Source organism: Mustelus asterias, chromosome 18 (genome assembly GCF_964213995.1).
Source record: "Mustelus asterias chromosome 18, sMusAst1.hap1.1, whole genome shotgun sequence".
NCBI classification, from domain to species: Eukaryota; Metazoa; Chordata; class Chondrichthyes; order Carcharhiniformes; family Triakidae; genus Mustelus; species Mustelus asterias.
The window spans coordinates 38,775,433-38,797,762 of record NC_135818.1 but is presented as its reverse complement, the minus strand read 5'-3'; the positions used below and the strand labels follow the sequence as shown (position 1 = coordinate 38,797,762).

General features: G+C 42.0%; 1 protein-coding gene across 1 annotated transcript in view; it reads right to left on the bottom strand.

Moving 5' to 3' along the window:
* Nucleotides 1-22,330, bottom strand: part of slc25a21 (solute carrier family 25 member 21) — a 615,256-nt gene that overhangs the window by 106,787 nt on the left and 486,139 nt on the right. The gene's annotated exons all lie outside the window — the stretch shown is intronic.

Here is a 22,330-nt window from a genome sequence, read left to right as displayed (position 1 = left end):
GATAAAGAAAACCATGACAGTATAAATCTTGGCCTGTAAAGTTAATTATTATTTTAGTTCCTATAAATGTTTTACAACATCTAGAAATCATAAATGACAACTTTGTTCTATTGCTAAATATTTAAAATATGTTAAATTGCCAAATTTCTTAGAGAACAGATATTTTAGCATTGCTGTGAAAAGCCATTTTGTTGAAGCTTTTCATCTTGCACCCATGTATATGCAATGGCACAAAATTTCCTGTAACTGGTCAAAGAATGGCTGCTGCCATTAGCCAGGCTTACCTTACTTCATTTTGAGTATCAGAGAGATTGCCAAACAGTAATTAACTTCTCAGTTATCACACTTACCATGTCCTAAATAGTATACTTAGGCTTGTGACTTGATTTGACTTTGTGGCATATTTACTTTATGTCTACTGTCCAAGTGCAGGAACTTCACGCTGTTCAATGCATTTGAATGGGGAACCAGACAGTGAGACGCTAGTGGGAATTTTGGCACCCAAAAACCAATGAGTTGGGAAGATGCAAACCCTTCCACTAGATTCAGAGCTGTCAGTGGGCCACAATTACTACTGTCAGTCTGTGGAGATGTTTTCCCTCACAGCTGAGGCCATAGATTTTAAATTTTTTTGACTAAGTTCTTCGGAGGGAGCCTCAAGATGGAGATGCCCTCGTGTTCTGCCTTTCAACAGAGGTACACTTGTCCTTCTATAATGCTGCAGCCCTCTCAGGTCTGCTGGCTCAAGGACCAGCTTGCCATTCTTAATTGGACAGAGTTACTGAAGGATTGCAGATCTCCCCAGGTGGACCTCCTGAGCGGCAGAGTCGGGTCAGTATCTGGAAATGACTCACACTCATAGCCAAAAGGCAGAAGATTCTGCACAATGGTGCAACAATTTTTCTTTTTCAGATCGTTGTGAAGTTAATATTTATCAATATTTTGTGACTTAAACTATGCTTGTCAGCTAAATAAATACAAAATATGTGTGCACTGTGAATTTATACTCTGGAACAACAATACAGGGGGCATTTACTTCTCGAAATATTATCACCAATATTTCTATGTTGGAAAATCAACTTTGCAATAACATTTAGTCTACCTTATTTCTGAAAAGACTAAAACATTAGTGGCTTATTATTTGGAGGGTCCAAATGAAGAAGTATCCCAAAATCTCTTGTTTTATTCATCTCCAAAAGTAAAACAAGAAAGAGGTTTATTATCCAGACCAGATTCAAAATGACAATTTTGATGCCAGTCAATAAGGAATGTTTCACAGGTACGTAGACATTATTTAAAAGTAGCTAACAATACAACACGTTGATTTGCATGGTGGCGGCATAGTGGCTAGCACTGCTGCCTCACAGCTCCAGGGGCCTGGGTTCGATTCCCGGCTTGGGTCACTGTCTGTGCAGAGTTTGCACATTCTCCCCATGTCTGCGTGCGTTTCCTCTGGGTGCTCCGGTTTCCTCCCACAGTCCAAAGATGTGTGGGTTAGGTGCTTTGGCCACGCTAAATTGCTCCTTAGTGTCCCAGGATGTGTAGGTTAGAGAGATTAGCGGGGTAAATGTGTGGGGTTGTGGGGATAGGGCCTGGGGTGGGATTATTGTTGGTGCAGACTTGATGGGCCAAATGGCCTCCTTCTGTACTGTAGGGATTCTATGATTCTATGATTTTGGTTGCTAATAGTCGTTAGTTGGGAATATATTAAAATTGTGTGGCAGCAAAAATCATGGCCTGTTTTGCAAGTCTGCAAGTTCCATGATTGCAAGGGCTGCTTGCCAGACACTGATCCAATTACCAACCAATCTCCACTCTATAATGGGTAAATCACTCAGTACTAACAACTAGGTGCATTGTTAATTTATGGAAAAGCACATTTATTTCCACAATCTTTATGGATAAATGTATATGGATAAATATCAGATTGAACAGGTTATGTACAGCCTCCTACTGGAACTCAGGAAGTATCAGGCAATCTGAGCCCCCAGCTTAAAGGCCTTACCAATCCAACGCTCCCAATAATACATTCTAAAAAAGTAGTACTCCCAGCTCAACTTAACTAAAGGATAGCAACATCCCCTCAACAAAGGGCTCCAATGAAAACCACCTTCCTGTCTGATTTCCATACAAAGCCTAAGTAATTTCCATCTTCGCATGCACAATACCACCCACACACAAATAGCCTTACGTGTATGTCAAAGCACATTCCTTCCGCTGCCCACCCCTGCAACATCCAATTTTCCAACCTTTTTCCTTTTAACACAAAGATTTAATTTTAGTTCAATTTTAATTATGCCATTTTTCTTCACACGAGTTATTCACTTGACCCAATAAAATTCTTCTTGCTGCCATCCGCCGTGGATGCGATCCTATCTGCCGTCCACACCATGCTCCCACTGTAGCAAGGTCTGAGAATTTGGCAGCCAACCAAAACTCTGTTCACTGCAGCGGGATGGGAAAATCCCACTGGCGTGATTGGTAATTAAGTTGCGGCTACTATCTCTCAGGCTTTAAGCAAGAATAGCCAAAGTTAAAATTGATCCTAAAACATCTCAGGAAGGATGGCAGGATTGTGAATAGAAGTGAAAATGTTAGCTGATTTTTCATTTCTTCCGAGGAGGAGAAAAGCCAACTATAAAACCTCCATTGTCATCCTCGTTCAGATCAGACCAAATTATAAAACTGTGCATGGATATTACCTCAGTGATAAAATAAAGGTTACTATCCATTTACAGCAATCTTATGTTACAACAAGAATGATTCATAAGAGACAACATGACTTCACTCCAGAGCCATGCCCATAAAGATTGTTTACAGTTTTTGGACTAGCTATGAAAGAACAAAGGAATGTTCCTTATATCGGAGATCAATTTCTTTTTATGTGTTCCCATGAATACCACATCATGAAATCGACTAATCACAAAGTACTACAAGAAATTCTTTTGGGGTTGCTGACAAAAAATAGAACAATCTTCAAATCTTGGGAATATATTAGATTTGACTGCTAAAAAGGAATTTTTAAAAAGAATGTCTTCAGGTAACACCTATTTTTTAAAATGTCTTCAGGTAACACCTATTTAAAGCTGATCTAGCTCAAAATTTTAAACAGATGTTATGCTAGTAAATTACAGCAAATAGGAATAAAGGGAACTAGGTTATGGTGGAGTTGTGATTCAAGGGACAGTTGTTCACTGATTTCCATCGTCTCTGAAAATAGTTGTCACTTCTCCCCATAATCCGAGCTACTTTATATCCAATTGGAAAACTTGAAAATTCATCATTATCTTAAAACATGTATTGCCCTGGAATTTGTCGGGTTTTGGACAGTGAGCTAGATCTTTCAGCACAGCTTTCTTCAAAGTCGGCAGTGAGTCCCCTTTCTTCAGTATTGACTGCAAAATCCAGGCCAATGGGTTGAATTAAAATTTATCAAAATGATTTGAGATTTTTCCTACTCTTAACAATTTTGTAAGGGAAGTTCATCATCATTGTCACACTTCCAGTGGAGAAGCCACAATTGAAGAGAGCACATCTAGCAGGTGAAGCTACTTTATGACAAATTTTCCAACCCATGCACTTTCCAACCCATGCACCGAGGGCCGAAGGGCCTGTACTGCGCTGTAATGTTCTATGTTCTTATCAATGTGGTTTGGCACTGCAAGTGTTGGTTTGGTGCATTTAACTTTATATTCTAGTCTCAATCTCTAAGTTTTTAATACATGATCACTAATATATAGCTAGTTTCGTTAAATGATAGTCAATGTTTGTATCTTGATTGCATATACAGTTATTATACAAAAAAGAAAAAGTATTGAATTGCACTTGCAGTGAAAGAGATAGTGAAATTGTAACATCTGTAAAGATTCGTTCTAAAACTATGAACTTTCAATAACCAGCATTTAAGAACCAAATCATGAACTGATTGTGAAACTGAACTGATTGTGAAACAAAATATTAACTATCTCTGTGAAATGAATAGACTAAGCTGATCTTTCTCTACACACTAACTATGACTATAACACGATATTCTGCACCCTTTCCCTTCCTTCTCCTGATGTACTCTACGAATGGTATGTTTTGATTTGATTTATTGTCACATGTATTAGTATACAGTGAAAGTATTGTTTCTTACACGCTATACAAAGTATACTGTTGGTAGAGAAGAAAACGAGAGAGTGCAGAATAGAGTGTTAAGTCATAGCTAGGGTGTAGAGAAAGATCAACTTAATGCAAGGTAGGTCCATTCAAAAGTCTGATGGCAGCAGGGAAGAAGCTGTTTTTGAGTCGGTTGGTAAGTGACCTCAGACTTTTGTATCTTTTTCCCAATGGAAGAAGGTGGAAGAGAGAATGTCCAGGGTGCATGGGGTCCTTACTTATGCTGGCTGCTTTACCAAGGCAGTGGGAAGTGTAGACAGAGTCAATGGATGGGAGGCTGGTTTGTGTGATGGATTGGGCTACATTCACAACCTTTTGTAGTTTCTTGCAATCTTGGGCAGAGCAGGAACCATACCAAGCTGTGATACATTCAGAAAGAATGCTTTCTATGGTGCATCTGTCAAAGTTAGTGAGAGTCGTAGTGGACATGTCAAATTTTATTAGCCTACTGAGCAAGCAGAGGCGTTGGTGGACTTTCTTAACTATAGCGTTGGCATGGAGGCACCAGGACAGGTTGTTGGCGATCTGGATACCTAGAAGTCTGAAGCTCTCAACCATTTCCACTTCGTCCCTGTTGATGTAGACAGGGGAATGTCCTCCACTGTGCTTCCTGAAGTCAATGACTATCTTCTTCTTTTTGTTGACATTGAGGGAGAGATTATCGTCGTCGCATCAGTTCACCAGATTCTCTATCTCTTTCCTGTACTCCACCTCATCATTGTTTGAGATCTAACCCAGGTATCATCAACAAACTTCAAAATCGAGTTTGAGGGGAATTTGGCCACAGTCATAGGTGAATCAGGAGTATAGTAAGGGGCTGTGGACACAGCCTTGTGGGGCACCTGTGTTGAGGATGATCGTGGACAAGGTGATTGGTGCCTATCCTTACCAATTGCAATTTGTGGTTTAGGAAATCTAGGATCAAGTCACAGAAGGAAGAGTCATGTCTGTATAGCGTGCAAGGAACAATACTTTCATTGTATCCCAATATATGTGATAATAATAAATCAAGTCAAAACAAATTGTATTTTCCACATCTGTAAACTTAAAAATGATTTTGTATAATAATCCTTCAACCTAAATTCAATAAGAGACCGGAGGAGAAGCAGTGGCGTAATGTTATTGTCGCTGGACTACTAATCTAGAGATCCAAGGGATCCGAGTTCAAATCCCATCATGGCAGATGAATTCAATAAAAATCTGGAATTAGAAATCTAATGATGACCATGAAACCAGTGTCAATTGTCATAAAAACGCATCTGGTTCACTCATGTCCTTCAAGGAAGGAAATCTGTCATCGTTACCTGGTCTGGCCTACATGTGACTCCAGATCCACAGCAACGTAGTTGACTCTTAAATGTTTTCAGGGATGGACAATAAATGCTGGTCCGGCCAGCAACACCTACATCCCATGTACAAAACAAAATCATGAATTACATGACAGACAACGTCCAGTACATACAGCATGAAAATGCAAATAAACTTGCCATTTTTGATTGTGTGTTGAGCTCATGCCATTACACTGATAGTGTTGCTTTTGGATTATAAACTCCAGTAAACAGCAAGGAATGTGGAATTATTTATTTGGCAATAGTTGTAAGCATGATTTTTAGAACATGGCAGAAAGCAGAGTTAAAACAAAGAGTGTTTGGTTCCTCTAAATAATGGAAAGGTTCTTTTGATGGCTAGAGCATATAGATTGAGGAAGGGGATATGGATTGATTTTAGACATTTACTGGAAGTAACAATTACTCTCCCAGATTATTTCAAATTCACTTCACTACCAAAAATATTTTTGACACCAGCCCAATTTTGTTAAAATTGTATTTATTTGCTTAATTCCCAGATGATTAATATTAAATATAATAGATAACCGATTCCTTTCAAAGTATGAAATAATTTGAAACTGATTTGTCTCTCGGCATTGGTCACCAGAAACCATAATCCAGAAGTTTATATTTTATAACTACTACTTTTAGTATGGTTGGGAAGGAGCCATTTAAAAAAAAAATCTAATGAACTCCATAAATACAGAACTGAGGCTGACCAAAATTGTTTACAGAATCCACAGGGGAATCTGTTGGTTCCTGAAGATTTATCATTTTGCATGTTATAAAAGGTTCCTTTGACAATTGTACTCAAAGCTTCAAATCTATCAGTAATTAATGAAATACTTTAATAACAAACAAATTAAACATGAGTAAGAGCAATTGCAGAAATATGCTGGCCGGTTCAAAATGTCTTCACTATGATGTCACTCAGCATAATACCTAAACAAATATCTATTTATTACAAATCTTATTTTAGAGTAGGATTACCAGTAGCATTGATAAGGATAAATCCACTGTTCATTTTATAAATTATTTATTTCTCACATAAGCTCACATAATTTGCATATTATGATTCCTGCTATCTCATGCCACTTTCATACTATGAATTATCAATAAGTCTTATTCAGATATAGAATACATGCTGGATTCAGTCCTGGCTCCACACAACTGTCAACATTATATCCGCTATCCCCTCCTCCCCAAATTGTACTTTATCAGTGAACTGTGACACACTTTATAAGCCAATTATATTATGCAGTTTGTATTAATATGTGGCCATGATGTGGAGATACCAGCGTTCAACTGGGGTGTGTACAGTAAGAAGTTTCACCACAACAGGTTAAATTCCAAAAGGTTTATTTTGAGCTTTCGGAGCGCTGCTCCTTCATCAGGTGAATGGTGAGGTGGGTTCACAAACACAGCATGTATAGGAAAGAAACAGTTGCAAGAATAATTACAGGTTGGAATGTGAAGAATGGTTGGAATGCGAGTCTTTACAGGTACAGAAAGTGAGAGTGGAGAGAGGGATAATCACAGGTAAAAGAGATGTGAATTTTCTCAAGCCAAGACAGTTAGTTGGATTTTGCAAACCCAGACACTATGGTGGGGGTGTGACATGAACCCAAGATCCTGGTTGAGACCAGTTTTGGTGCCCGGTGTGCAATGCCAGGGTGCCCAGTGGGCAGTACCAGGCTGGCACTGCCCCGTGGATACTGTCCAGCTATGCCCCGACCACTCAATGGTCTCTGATCTCCCTGGCGAGGCCATCATGTCTGGTCTCCGCTGATGGAGACCAGCTGTGATTCTCGCCAGTGTGAGGATGGACTGGCAAGGAAGTGAGCCCGGACGATGTGGTCCAGGACTCGCTAATGACGTGGTAATCATGTGATTAATATTTAAATTGGCTTTGTGTCCAGCGCTGCAGATCTGGGCTGGTACGATTGGGTGAGGTAAGAAACCGGGTGCAAACCCGATTTTTCGCCTCTCGTGCAATCTTATCGGCAAGTCAGTAAGATAGTGTGTCACTGGCCACAAGTTACAGATGCATCTGTGTATGATCAGGCACTGAATGTGCTAATGTCTCACAACCTGGCCTCCAATCGTTCAGGAACATCTTTGCCATTGGACCAAGGCTCCACTGTTCTGAGACTGTGCGGTTGTCGCCGTGCAACAACTACCCCAAATTTTAAATATTACACATAGGCATCCTCCATTCATCAAAATTTAGTTTGCGGCTTGTAACATCACGACCTTCATGGACAACCCCAACAGTGATAGACCCATGTGCTGAATTGCCATTTTAGCACGCGAACTCAGGCACCTCGACATTGACATTGCTATCTTAACTGAGACATGACATGCAGGAGAAGGGCAACTAAAGGAACAAGGCAGTGGGGTACACCTTGATATGGAATTGCCTTCCAGAAGCGGAATAACACCTCCATGTAGTGGGCTTCAACATCAAATCTGGTACCTCAGTGATGTTCCCTGTATGATAAGGTGGTACATCCTGATTAACCAGTTCACCTTGATGAGGAATCAGCATATCAAAGAGGGATTTTACACTGACCTTAAGTAATCCCAAGCTTATTTCCTTGTAGGTGATAAACTGATCTATCTCCCTTGGAGATTTCAATTTCAGAGTTAGAAAGAACAGCAATCTCTGGAAAGATGTGATGGGCAAGGAATGAGTAGGAAAAGCAAACTTCTTCAGAGCTCTCTTCCTGATGAAATGTCCAGAATGTGACCTTGACAAAACTAACACTGTTCTGCCAGCGAGATAAACACAAGAACCCATGGCAACACCTGCGGTCCAAACACTGGCACCTACTCAACTACGTCATCATTTGAGCAAGGGACACACATGTCTACATTAGCAGTGTAAGAAGTCTCACAACACCAGGTTAAAGTCCAACAAGTTTATTTGCTAGCACAAGCCACAAGCTCTCAGAGCACTGCTCCTCCATCAGGTGAGTGGAAGATGTGTTCACAAACAGGGCAAATATAGACACAAACTCAATTTATAAAATAATGGTTGGAATGCGAGTCTTTACAGGTAATCAAGTGTTAAAGGTACAGACAATGTGAGTGGAGAGAGGGTTAAGCACAGGTTAAAGAGATGTGTATTATAGTCATAGAGGTTTACAGCATGGAAACAGGCCCTTCGGCCCAACTTGTCCATGCTGCCCATTTTTAAAAAAACCCCGAAGCTAATCCCAATTGCCCGCATTTGGCCCATATCCCTCTATACCCATCGTACCCATGTAACTCTCTAAATGCTTTTTAAAAGACAAAATTGTACCCGCCTCTACTACTATCTCTGGCAGCTTGTTCCAGACACTCACCACCCTCTGTGTGAAAAAATTGCCCCTCTGGACACTTTTGTATCTCTCCCCTCTCACCTTAAACCTATGCCCTCTAGTTTTAGACTCCCCTACCTTTGGGAAAAGATATTGACTATCTAGCTGATCTATGCCTGTCATTATTTTATAGACCTCTATAAGGTCACCCCTCAGCCTCCTATGCTCCAGAGAAAAAAGTCCCAGTCTATTCAGCCTCTCCTTATAACTCAATCCATCAAGTCCCGGTAGCATCCTAGTAAATCTTTTCTGCACTCTTTCTAGTTTAATAATATCCTTTCTATAATAGGGTGACCAGAATTGCACACAGTATTCCAAGTGTGCATCTGTACAGGGCATCTTGCTGCATCTGTATAGGGCATTGGTGAGGCCGCAGCTGGAATACTGTGTGCAGTATTGGTCCCCTTATTTGCGGAAGGATATATTGGCCTTGGAGGGAGTGCAGAGAAGGTTCACCAGGTTGATACCAGAGATGAGGGGTGTTGATTATGAGGAGAGACTGAGCAGATTGGGTTTGTACTCGTTGGAATTTAGAAGGCTGAGGGGGGATCTTATAGAGACCTATAAGATAATGAAGGGGCTGGATAGGGTAGAGGTGGAGAGATTCTTTCCACTTAGAAAGGAAGCTAGAACTAGAGGGCACAGCCTCAAAATAAAGGGGGTCAGTTAAGGACAGAGTTGAGGAGGAACTTCTTCTCAGAGGGTGGTGAATCTCTGGAATTCTCTGCCCACTGAAGTGGTGGAGGCTACCTCGTTGAATAAGTTTAAATCACGGATAGATGGATTCCTGATCGGTAAGGGAATTAGGGGTAATAGGGATCAGGTGGGTAAGTGGAACTGATCCACTTCAGATCAGCCATGATCTTATTGAATGGCGGGGCAGGCTCAAGGGGCTAGATGGCTACTCCTGCTCCTATTTCTTATGTTCTTATGTTCTTATGTTAAGTGTGGCCTTACCAATGTCTTGTACAACTTCAACAAGACGTCCAACTCCTGTATTCAATGTTCTGACCGAAGAAGGTGTAACTGGGGTGATCAGTAAGTTTGCGGACGACATGAAAATGGCTGGACTTGCAGATAGCGAGGAACATTGTCAGAGGCTACAGAAGGATATAGATAGGCTGGAATTTTGGGCAAAGAAATGGCAGATGGAGTTCAATCCAGATAAATGTGAAGTGATGCATTTTGGTAGAACTAACGTAGGGGGGGAGCTATACGATAAATGGCAGAACCATAAAGGGTGTAGATACGCAGAGGGACCTGGGTGTGCAAGTCCACAGATCCTTGAAGGTGACGTCACAGGTGGAGAAGGTAGTGAATAAGGCTTATGGCATGCTTGCCTTTATAGGACGGGGCATAGAGTATAAAAGTTGGGGTCTGATGTTGCAGTTGTATAGAACGTTGGTTCGGCCGCATTTGGAATACTGTGCCCAGTTCTGGTCGCCACACTACCAGAAGGACGTGGAGGCTTTAGAGAGAGTGCAGAGGAGCTTTACCAGCATGTTGCCTGGTATGGAGGGGCTTAGTTATGAGGAGAGATTGGGTGAACTGGGGTTGTTCTCACTGGAAAGACGGAGGATGAGGGGTGACCGAATAGAGGTGTATAAAATTATGAAAGGCATAGATAGGGTGAACGTTGGGAAGCTTTTTCCCAGGTCGGTGGTGACGTTCACGAGGGGTCATAGATTCAAGGTGAAGGGGGGGAGGTTTAACACGGATATCAGAAGGATGTATTTTACACAGAGGGTGGTAGGGGCCTGGAATGCGCTGCCGGGCTAGGTGGTGGAGACGGACACACTGGGAACATTTAAGACTTATCCAGATAGCCACATGAACGGAGTGGGAATGGAGGGATACAAAAGAATGGTCTAGTTTGGACCAGGGAGCAGCGCGGGCTTGGAGGGCTGAAGGGCCTGTTTCTGTGCTGTATTGTTCTTTGAAACCAAGCATGCCGAATGCCTTCTTCACCACTCTGTCCACCTGTGACTCCACTTTCAAGGAGCTATGAACATGTACTCCTAGATCTCTTTGTTCTGTAACTCTCCCCAACGCCCTACCATTAACTGAGTAAGTCCTGCCCTGGTTCAATCTACCAAAATGCATCACCTAGCATTTGTCTAAATTAAACTCCATCTGCTATTCGTCAGCCCACAGGCCCAATTGATTAAGATCCCGTTGCAATTGGAGATAACTTTCTTCACTGTCCACTATACCACCAACCTTGGTGTCATCTGCAAACTTACTAACCATGCCCCCTATATTCTCATCCAAATCATTAATATAAATGACAAATAACAGTGGGCCCAGCACTGATCTCTGAGGCACATCGCTGGTCACAGGCGTCCAGTTTGAAAAACAACTCTCTACAACCACCCTCTGGCTTCTGTCAAGAAGCCAATTTTGTATCCATTTAGATACCTCACCCTGGATCCCGTGAGATTTAACTTTATGCAACAACCTACCACGCGGTACCTTGTCAAAGGCCTTGCTAAAGTTCAGTATTGTCTCCAGCCAGGACAGTTAGTGAGATTTTACAAGCCCAGGCAAGTTGTGGAAGTTGCATATAGTGTGACATGAACCCAAGATCCTGGTTGAGGCCGTCCTTATGTGTGCAGAACTTGGCTATCAGTTTCTGCTCAGTGATTCTGCGTTGTCCTGTGTCGTGAAGGCCACCTTGGAGAACGCTTACCCGAAGATCAGAGGCTGAATGCCCGTGACTGCTGAAGTGTTCCCAACAGGAAGAGATGCTTTGATTACTTGTAAAGACTTGCATTCCAACCATTATCTTGTAAACTGAGTTTGTGTCTATGTATGCCCTGTTTGTGAACACATCTGCCACTCACCTGATGAAGGGGCAGTGCTCCGAAAGTTTGTGGCTTGTGCTACCAAATAAACCTGTTGTGAGACTTCTTACTGTGCTTACTCCAGTCCAACGCTGGCATCTCCACATACATTAGCAGTGCCATGAGAGGTACTGATGACTGCTGGACCTGTCACCATCTTAATTGATCTACTATCTCCATCAGCCTGTCTCCCACACAGCGGAAGCAACAGAAGTAATGCCACAAGAAAATTAATATTGAAGGCCTCCAAAATGCCACCAAGGCAGTCCTTCTCAGTCAACACTTCACAGTCAATCTCTCAACTTCCATCCATCCTGAATGGCAGTGTGCCATAGTGCCTGATTGATCCTAAAGTACACCATAACAAGCACCTAAGAAAAGGTCCCTGATTACTAACAGGAAACATGGGAATAATCCAATGAAAATGACCAAGGGAAACAGGATCTAATTGAGCATAAGCACAAAACATCCATTGACTGGAAATTTCACCATGGCTCAAGAGAAAATCAGCAGTCCTACAGATGGTTGAAGGCAGTGGTGCAGCATAAAACTGCGACATAAAGAACAAATGGTGGGTAGAAAGAGCATTGGTAATCCAACAATTTGTCCTCATCCTGTACCTACTAAACAATGCAAGTCATGATCCTCACCAAAAAAACACCACAAACCCTATCACTGTGAAAACAGGAGTCAACAAAATTGTATCTTTGCACCAACTCTTTTCTCCATTTTCCTTGCTGCAATAAAACATAATTTCCAAGAAATTAAGAGAAACTCTTTAACTTTGTTTTCAATCCAAACCCAAAAATACTCCAATTGGAGTCACTTAAATTGGTTTCCCATTGTAAACAAAAACTTTCATTATAAGGAACTAAACAAAGCAAGTATTACTAACTTAACATTATGTGTAATAAACACTTATTTCTTAAGCCCCAAAACCTTAAAGACATTTCCTGTTTCACTTTTATCTTCACCCAAGAATTCCCTTAAGTTTTACGGGATCTTGAGGGTTTCTTTGTTTCTCTCCAGACCAAATCAAGGTCTGCTGCAGCTCTCAGGAATTAACTTTTATTGCCCTCAATGTTTTTGCTTTTCTCTGAGACATGACATTTCTTGGGGTCATCCCACCCTCCATCTTGACTGCAATACATTGCTAAATCCAATCCGACAGGCCATCATGATCCAATTAAAATTTACAATTTCTCTTCCTGTGATGTCTTCTTTTCTTACTCTTATGCATACAAAAATGTATTTTGCTGCACAAAGAGGAAACTCCTCATTGTTATCCACATATGAAATTTTAAGCATGTTCTTTGAATAAGTCCAGAATTCACCTTCTGGACTTCACAATCATCCACATGTGTATGTTCTTCACTATTTAAGTTTGAAAGGAGTATTCCAATACACAGTTAGACCATTTCCCCCCATTTAACTGCAGGGATATCATTATTTTAAGCTCATTTTCCAGATGCAAGCATTTTGGATTGTCTTTTTGAGGTTGCAATTCAAAGGGGTTTTGTTTTATGCAAACAACGCATTCCTCTGTCAAAATTTTCCTTCACCACCGTGTAGTTACAATTAGGGGGCCTGCATACCATTCCCACAAGTGACTTCTTGCCTTCATCATTTTTCATCACAATCCAAATTGCTTCACATCCTGGTTTCCTGAACTTAAGTCATCCCTCTCTAACATGCCCGTAGTATCAGGAATAGGAATTGAAATTAATGGCTGCTTTTCAAATTGGTAGGCAATAATTAGCGGGATGCCACAGGGATCGGTGCTGGGACCCCAGCTATTCACACTGTATATTAATGATTAGAATGAGGGAACAAAACGTAACATCTCAAAGTTTGCAAATGATACCAAGTTGGGTGGGAGGGTAAACTGTGACCAGGATGCAGAGATCCTTCAGAATGATCTGGACAAGTTGGGTGAGCGGGTAAATCAATGGCAGATGCAGTATAATTTGGATAAATGTGAGGTTATTCACTTTGGAAGCAAAAACAATGGAGATTACTATCTGAATGGCTGTAAATTGGGAGAGGTGAGTGTGCAGCGGGAGCTGGATGTCCTTGCGCCTGCGTGGCCTTCATTGCGAGAGGTTGAGAGTACAGGGCCTTGGTGAGGCCATACCTGGAGTATTGTGTGCAGTTCTGGTCTCCTTTTCTGAGGAAGGGTGTTCTTGCTCTCGAGGGACTGCAGCGAAGATTTACCAGGCTCATTCTGAGGGTGGCGGGACTGATGTATGAGGAGAGATTGACTAGGTTAGGATTGTTTTCGCTGGAGTTCAGACAAAAGAGGGGGAAGCTCATAGAGACTTATAAACTTCTAACAGGACTGGACAGGGTAGATGCAGGGAGGATATTCCCGATGGTGGGGAGTCCAGAGCCAGGGGTCACAGTCTGAGGATTCAGGGTAGACCGTTTAGGATGGAGGTAAGGAGACATTTTTTCACCAAAGAGTGATGAGCCTGTGGAATTCATTACCACAGGAAGTAGTTGATGCCAAAACATTGAATGTATTCAAGAGGCGGCTAGATATAGCACTTGGGGCGAATGGGATCAAAGTTTATGGAGAAAAAGCAGGATTAGACTATTGAATTGGACGATCAGCCATGATTGTAATGAATGTTGGAGCAGGCTTGAAGGGCCAAATGGCCCTCTCCTGCTCCTAAAATCTATGTTTCTATGTACCATTGATTAACAGAGCCACCCCTCCACCTTTTTTTAACTTCCAGTCCTTCCTTAATGTGACATACCTTTCTATATTCAGATCCCAATCTGTTCTCTGCAGCCACGTCTCTGGAATGGCTATCAGATCATACTTATTAATTTCTATTTGCACTATAAGTTCATCTGTTATCTTTTGGATGCTACGTGTATTTAGATAAAGAGCCTTTAGTTTTGTCCTTTTATTATTTTTGGAGCATCTTTCTTTACCTGCTGCTTTACTCTTAGATTTGTACTCTCTATCCCTTCCTGCCATGGTCTGTTTATCATTTCCAATATTTAGTACCTTTCTCTCTTCTCTTGTCTCCAATCTTTGTTATACCACATTTTCCCAAGTTTGATCCCTTGCTCCCACTACTGAGTTTAAAAGTCTCTCTCATTCCCTAGTTATGTGGCTTGCTAGAACATCAGCTCCAGCAATGGTACAGATTCCATTTTCCCCAATACTGGCACCAGTGCCCCATGAACCAGAACCAAATTCGCCCACACCAGTCTTTGAGCCACGCATTCATTTCTCTAATTTGATTTGTCCTATGTTAATTTGCACATGGCTCAGATAGTCCAGAAATTATTCCCTTTGAGGTTCTGCTTCTTAATTTGCTGCCTATCTCCTCATACTGACTCTTTCCTCATCCTACCTGTGTGGATCCTACGCCTCCCATTGCAAATTCCACCACTGGATCCTCTCCCTCTCACTTTCATCACAACCCAACAGCCCGCAGGAGACAGAGGAGCAGTTGTGTAGTCAGATACTGAAAAAGTGTGAAAAAAGCAGGGTAGTTGTGGTGGGTGACTTTAACTACCCCCATATTGACTGGGGCTCCCTGATAGCCAGGGGCTTGGATGGAGGGCAATTTATTAGATGTGTCCAGAAGGGGTTTTTGATACAGTATGTTGACAATCCAACCACGGAGGGGGCCATACTAGACTTGATATTGGGGAATGAGCCGGGCCAGGTGATCGATGTTTCAGTGGGGGAGCATTTTGGGCTTAGTGACCATAATTCCGTAAGATTTCGGGTCGTCAAGAGTGGCCCTCGGATGAGACTGCTTAATTGGGCAACGGCCAATTACATCCAAATTAGACAGGAACTGGGGACTGTGGATTAGGAGCCGCTATTTGAGGGCAAATCCACGACTGGCATTTGGGGGGCTTTTAAAGGCCAGTTGATTGAAGTGCAGGACAGGCATCCTGCAAAAATGAAGGATAGAAATGGCAGGATTTGGGAACCAAGGATGGCAAAGGAAATCGTAAGCTTAGACAAATGGAAAAATGAAGCATACGATAGATCTAGGCATCTAAAAACTGACGAAATCCTTGAGGAGGATAGTGAAAGTAGGAAGGAACTTAAACATGGAATTAGGAGGGCTAAAAGGGACCATGAAATGTCTTTAGCAAACAGGTTCAAGGAACAGAAATGACAGATGGAGTTTAATCCGGACAAATGCGAGGTGATGCATTTTGGAGGATCAAATTTAGGTTTGAATTATACTGCAAATGTCAGAACCCTTAGGAACATTAACATACAGAGTTAGAATGAAGTTTTAGAAGCATAGAACGAGAGTAAAAGATAGAATTAGAAGGTGTACACCCAACACCAGGCTCCAGAAGCAACTACTCTACTTGGAGATCGGTCCCAGCAGGAGACTCCCAGAAGGACAGCAGAAAGGCCTGAGGGATGTCCTCAAAGCATTCTTGAAAAGGTCAAACATATCCACTGACTCATGGGAGACCCTCACTTGTGAACATCCAAAATGGAGAAGACTCATTCTGGAAGGCACCAAATAGCTCAAGAGACTTCATTGGGAATGCGCAGGGGTGAAGTTGAGTAATCAGAGAGAAGTCACAAAGCTCCAAACACCCCATCTTCCAAACCCTTCAAGCATAACCTTCTACGCATATGGCAGGGTCTGCAAATCACGCACTGGATTTATCAGCCAATTCAGAACCCATTGAACCAGAGTGGAAGCAAATCATCCTTAATCCTGAGGGACTGCCTCAGAAAAGAGAACTGCAAACTGATGTGAAAGCAATGTTAAGTAGCAGTGTACTGAATCATGCACAAATTCTTGAAGGAAGGAAAATGAAAATATGAGCCCGTTTGTCCAGAAATAAATCTACTTCCCTAGCAGTCTAGTTATGATTGATGCATCCAGTATTTCAACCAACCTTCTTATCAATCTAATCTGTTTCCTTAGTAGATTTCTGAACATAGTTGTCTCCTTTATTTTCTTGTTTCTCCAGGTAGACGGAGAATATACTGTATTCCCTTAATTATAAAAATATAAATTATTTTATTATAATTTATATAATAATGGGAAGCTACGGTGGCACAGTGGTTAGCACTGCTGCCTCACAGCGCCAGGGACCCGGGTTCAATTCCCGACTTCGGTCACTGTCTGTGACCCGTGTCTGTGTGGGTTTCCTCCGGGTGCTCCGCTTTCCCCCCACAGACTGAAAAGATGTGCTGGTTAGGTGCATTGGCCAATGCTAAATTCTCCCTCAGTGTACCCAAACAGACGCAAAGTGTGGCGACTAGGGGATTTTCACAGTAACTTCATTGCAGTGTTAATGTAAGCCTATTTGTGACACTAACAAATAAACTTTAAACTTATACAATTGTACTCTTTCTCAATTCTTTATTCAAATATCTGTGCTTCTAATCTCCATGATTCTTGCGTGCAACATTTTATACTTGTATTTTAAGACGTTTAAGAGACTATTGTACCATTCACTATATTTGTATGTATTTGAACATTCAACTTCCACTAGTTGTTTTCCCTTTCTTTTTAGTTTGCTTTGTCATGTCTCAACTTGCTCCCTAAAGCACCCTTAGTAAAATCAGCCATGTAAATTCAGTGACTAAAAGAGCAGAGATTGACTAAAAATTAGAGGCTGAATACTGTGCAGCAAGTACCTCACCTTCCAACTCCCCAGAGCCTGTCCACCATCTACAAGACACAGCCATGAGTGTGATGGAATACTTTCCATTAGTCTAGAAGAACATAATTCCAACAATATTCAAGAAACTGGACACCATCCAGGCTAAAGCAGTCCACTTGATTGGCATCTCAACCACAATCTTAAACATTCACTCCTTTCATCATTAGTGTACCATGCTTACAGATGCACTGCAGCAAATCAGCTAGATTTCTTGAACAATATATTCTGAACCTGCAACCTCTACCAACTAGAAGGGCAAGGATATAGTAACACCTGCATCATCCAATTTACATCTCCAATTTACACACCAACTTGATTTGGAAGTAAACCACTGTTCCTTCATCATCTTTGGGTCAAAATCCTGAAACTTGCAATATGTACACTACCCAGACTGCAGCGGCTCAAGAAGCTGGCTCATTATCACCTTCTCAAAGGCAATGAAGGATGGGCAATAAATGCTGACCTTGCCAGTCAATGACAGCTGCATTTCTCGAATGAATAGAATAAAAACTGCCAATTCCAAATAGTGCTAAAGCTAATCCGTTATACTGTCCTGTTTTAGTGCTCATTTGTAATTCCAAAATTCTTACCAATTCTACCATTCATAGTTTTCTTCCTAAAACAATCCAATTTCCTTCGTACACATATATAGTACAAAGATGGGGAAGATCTTCTGAAATTTCTTGGTTAGTGTGTTTCCAACACAATGGAGAAGGAAGCAAACCTTGGGAATGAAGTGGGGAGAGTAGGGAATGTTTCAGTGGGGAAGTATTTGAGGAACAGTAAAAATATCAGGTTTAGAATAGTTTAGGGAAAGGAAAAGGAACAATCAAACATGAAATATTTAACTAGAAGAGAACTAACTTCAGTGAGTTGAAAGTTGGGAGGTCTTCAAAGAATAGGACATTTCAGGTACATCATAGAGACATTCCCACAAGACAGTAATAAACAGTTTCCAAAGTTCAAGTTCTCTAGATGACAAAAGATGGATGTGAAAAAAATAGAGAAGGCGTCTTGCAAATGGTAGAGAATCAAACTGAATATAGAAAGTACAAATGAGGTCTATAAAATTAATAAGAGGGGCAAAGGGAGTAAAGATTGGCTGCTAACATAAAAACATAAATAGTAAAAAGTTCATCAAAGGATGGGTGTGGCTTATTAGAGAGATATTCTCATGAAGAGAGGGCATTGCTGAGGTACTAAATGATTGCTTTACATCCGTCGTCAGTAGAGAGTGCTGCCAATGTAATAAAGGAAGCAGCAGCAATATTGGATATAATTAAATTATATAAAGAGAAGATATCTAAAAGGGTGGCAGTCCTTAATATGAAGGAGTCACCTAGTTCAAATTGAACACATTCCAGGGTTGAAATTGCAGCAGCTCTGGCCACAACTTTCCAGTCCTCCTTAAATATGGGAGTGGTGACAGAGGACTGGAGAACTGCAAATGTTACATTCCTGTTTAATAAAAGAGAAAGGGATAAACCCAGTTAATTGCCAATGGTGGAAAAGCTTTTACCTACAATAATGCAGGACAAGTACTGATTAATAAATGAAAGCCAGCATGGATTTGTTAAAGACAAATCATGTTTGACAAACTTGATTGAGTTAGTTAATGATGTGACAGAGAGGGTTGATGAGAGCAATGTAGTTGATGTTGTTTATATGGACTTTTAAAAGGCATGTAACAAAGTACCATAAAAGAGATTTATTAGGAAAATGAAACTCCAGGAGATTAAAGGGACAGTGGTCATATGGAAATGAATCTGGCAAAGGGACAGACAGCAGAGGTTAGCAATGAACTGCAGTATTTTAGCTAGTTTCGATAGAGTAAATAAGGAGAAACTGTTTTCAGTGGTAGAACAGTCAGTAGCCAGAGGACACAGATTTAAGATGATTGGCAAAATCTGGAATGCACTGCCTGAAAGGGTGGAAGTAGATTCAACAGTAACATTCAAAATGGAATTTGGTGAACCTTGAAGGGGAAAGAAAATCCAAGCTATGGGTAGAATGGGAATAGTTGCATGGATGGCAGCGCCAGGATGGCAAAATGCCAATCTCACTTCTTATTTAAAATCCACGTTCACTACCATCCATTTAAGTACCATAAAAGGTTTCCCACCAAACTAACTTCATTGCTTTCCTCCCACAGCTTCTGCATCAAGCAACTTCACATCTTTGATGATATAAAACTCCATCTTAAATTAACCTTGCTCTCTCTCCTCTGATTTCACTATCCTCATATCCGCCCTTAATCACCTACCTTGTAAAATCCCCATGTTCATGGCCACCCTGTTGACATTGTCAGTATAGGTGGCCTCACTACTCCTGTCATATCAATCACAGATAAGCCTATCCCTGATGACTTACTTACATTGCTGCCCATTCACATCCTCCTTCCCTGTTCCAACTCTACTTTCTTCTGTGTCCACCACTGGAAAAAACTCTCTCCCAATTCACTAACAACCACACTTTCAAAATTCCAACAGTCATCCGTTCACCACGACACTTCTGCAGTTGCTGACATGCTCATTCACTTCTGCCTTTGATGTCCTGAGCCCCATTAAAGGCAAAACTTGCGCTCCTGGTGGTCAGTGAGAGCACACCCTCCACACCGCAAGCCTCTGATGAACCTACATCCAAGGTTACCATTACAGATATCAGAGCAGCCTTCTCGAAAGTCAATCCACGCAAAGCAACTGGCCCGGATGAGGGATGTGGACAAGCACTCACACACTGGCGGGGGTATTCACAGACATCTTCAACCTCTCTTTACACCAATCTGAGGTCCCTATCTGCTTCAAGAAGACAACCATCATCCCGATACCAAAGAGCCAGGCAGTGTGCCTTAATGACTATTGACCGGTGGCTCTGACATCCATCATTATGAAGTGCTTTGAAAGGTTAGGGAGGCAAGGGATGAGATTGCAGAGCCTTTGGCTTTGATCTTTGGGTCCTCGCTGTCCACGGGGATGGTGCCAGAGGACTGGAGAATGGCGAATGTTGTTCCTCTGTTTAAGAAAGGGAATAGAAATGACCTGGTAATTATAGACCGGTTAGTCTTACTTCGGTGGTTGGTAAATTGATGGAAAAGGTCCTTAGGGATGGGATTTACGACCATTTAGAAAGATGCGGATTAATCCGGGATAGTCAGCACGGATTCGTGAAGGGCAAGTCGTGCCTCACAAATTTGATAGAATTTTTTGAGGAGGTAACTAAGTGTGTTGATGAAGGTAGGGCAGTTGATGTCATATACATGGATTTTAGTAAGGCGTTTGATAAGGTCCCCCATGGTCGGCTTATGATGAAAGTGAGGAGGTGTGGGATAGAGGGAAAGTTGGCCGATTGGATAGGTAACTGGCTGTCTGATCGAAGACAGAGGGTGGTGGTCGATGGAAAATTTTCGGATTGGAGGCAGGTTGCTAGTGGAGTGCCACAGGGATCAGTGCTTGGTCCTCTGCTCTTTGTGATTTTTATTAATGACTTAGAGGAGGGGGCTGAAGGGTGGATCAGTAAATTTGCTGATGACACCAAGATTGGTGGAGTAGTGGATGAGGTGGAGGGCTGTTGTAGGCTGCAAAGAGACATAGATAGGATGCAAAGCTGGGCTGAAAAATGGCAAATGGAGTTTAACCCTGATAAATGTGAGGTGATTCATTTTGGTAGGACTAATTTAAATGTGGATTACAGGGTCAAAGGTAGGGTTCTGAAGACTGTGGAGGAACAGAGAGATCTTGGGGTCCATATCCACAGATCTCTAAAGGTTGCCACTCAAGTGGATAGAGCTGTGAAGAAGGCCTATAGTGTGTTAGCTTTTATTAACAGGGGGTTGGAGTTTAAAAGCCGTGGGGTTATGCTGCAACTGTACAGGACCTTAGTGAGACCACATTTGGAATATTGTGTGCAGTTCTGGTCACCTCACTATAAGAAGGATGTGGAAGCGCTGGAAAGAGTGCAGAGGAGATTTACCAGGATGCTGCCTGGTTTGGAGGGTATGAGGTCTTATGAGGAAAGGTTGAGGGAGCGAGGGCTGTTCTCTCTGGAGTGGAGGAGGCTGAGGGGAGACTTAATAGAGGTTTATAAAATGATGAAGGGGATAGATAGAGTGAACGTTCAAAGACTATGTCCTCGGGTGGATGGAGCTATTACAAGGGGGCATAACTATAGGGTTCATGGTGGGAGATATCGGAAGGATATTAGAGGTAGGTTCTTTACGCAGAGAGTGGTTGGGGTGTGGAATGGACTGCCTGCAGTGATAGTGGAGTCAGACACTTTAGGAACATTTAAGCATGGAGCACACCAGGATGATAGGGAGTGGGATAGCTTGATCTTGGTTTCAGATAAAGCTCGGCACAACATCGTGGGCCGAAGGGCCTGATCTGTGCTGTACTGTTCTATGTTCTATGTTAGTCACGGCACAAATCAATTCCAGCCTCCCAGATTGCCTGGATCCACTCCAGCTCATCTACCACTGCAACAGGTCAAAGAACAAAGAACAATACAGCACAGGAACAGGCCCTTCGGCCCTCCAAGCCTGCACCGCTCATGTGCCCAACTAGACCATTCGTTTGTATCCCTCTATTCCCAGTCTGTTCATGTGACTATCTAGATAAGTCTTAAACGATCCCAGCGTGTCCGCCTCAATCACCTTGCTTGGGAGTGCATTCCAGGCCCCCACCACCCTCTGTGTAAAATACGTCCCCCTGACATCTGTGTTGAACCTTGCCCCCCTCACCTTGAACCTGTGACCCCTTGTGTTCACGATAGATCCACAATAGATGCCATCTCCCTGACCCTCCACTTGATTCTGGAACATGTAGATAATAAAGACACCTATGTCAGATTCCTATTTATTGACTACAGCTCAGCCTTCAACACCATTATTCCTACGAAACTCATCTCCAAACTGCGTGACCTGGGCCTCGACACTTCCCTCTGCGACTGGATCCTAGACTTCCTAACCCAC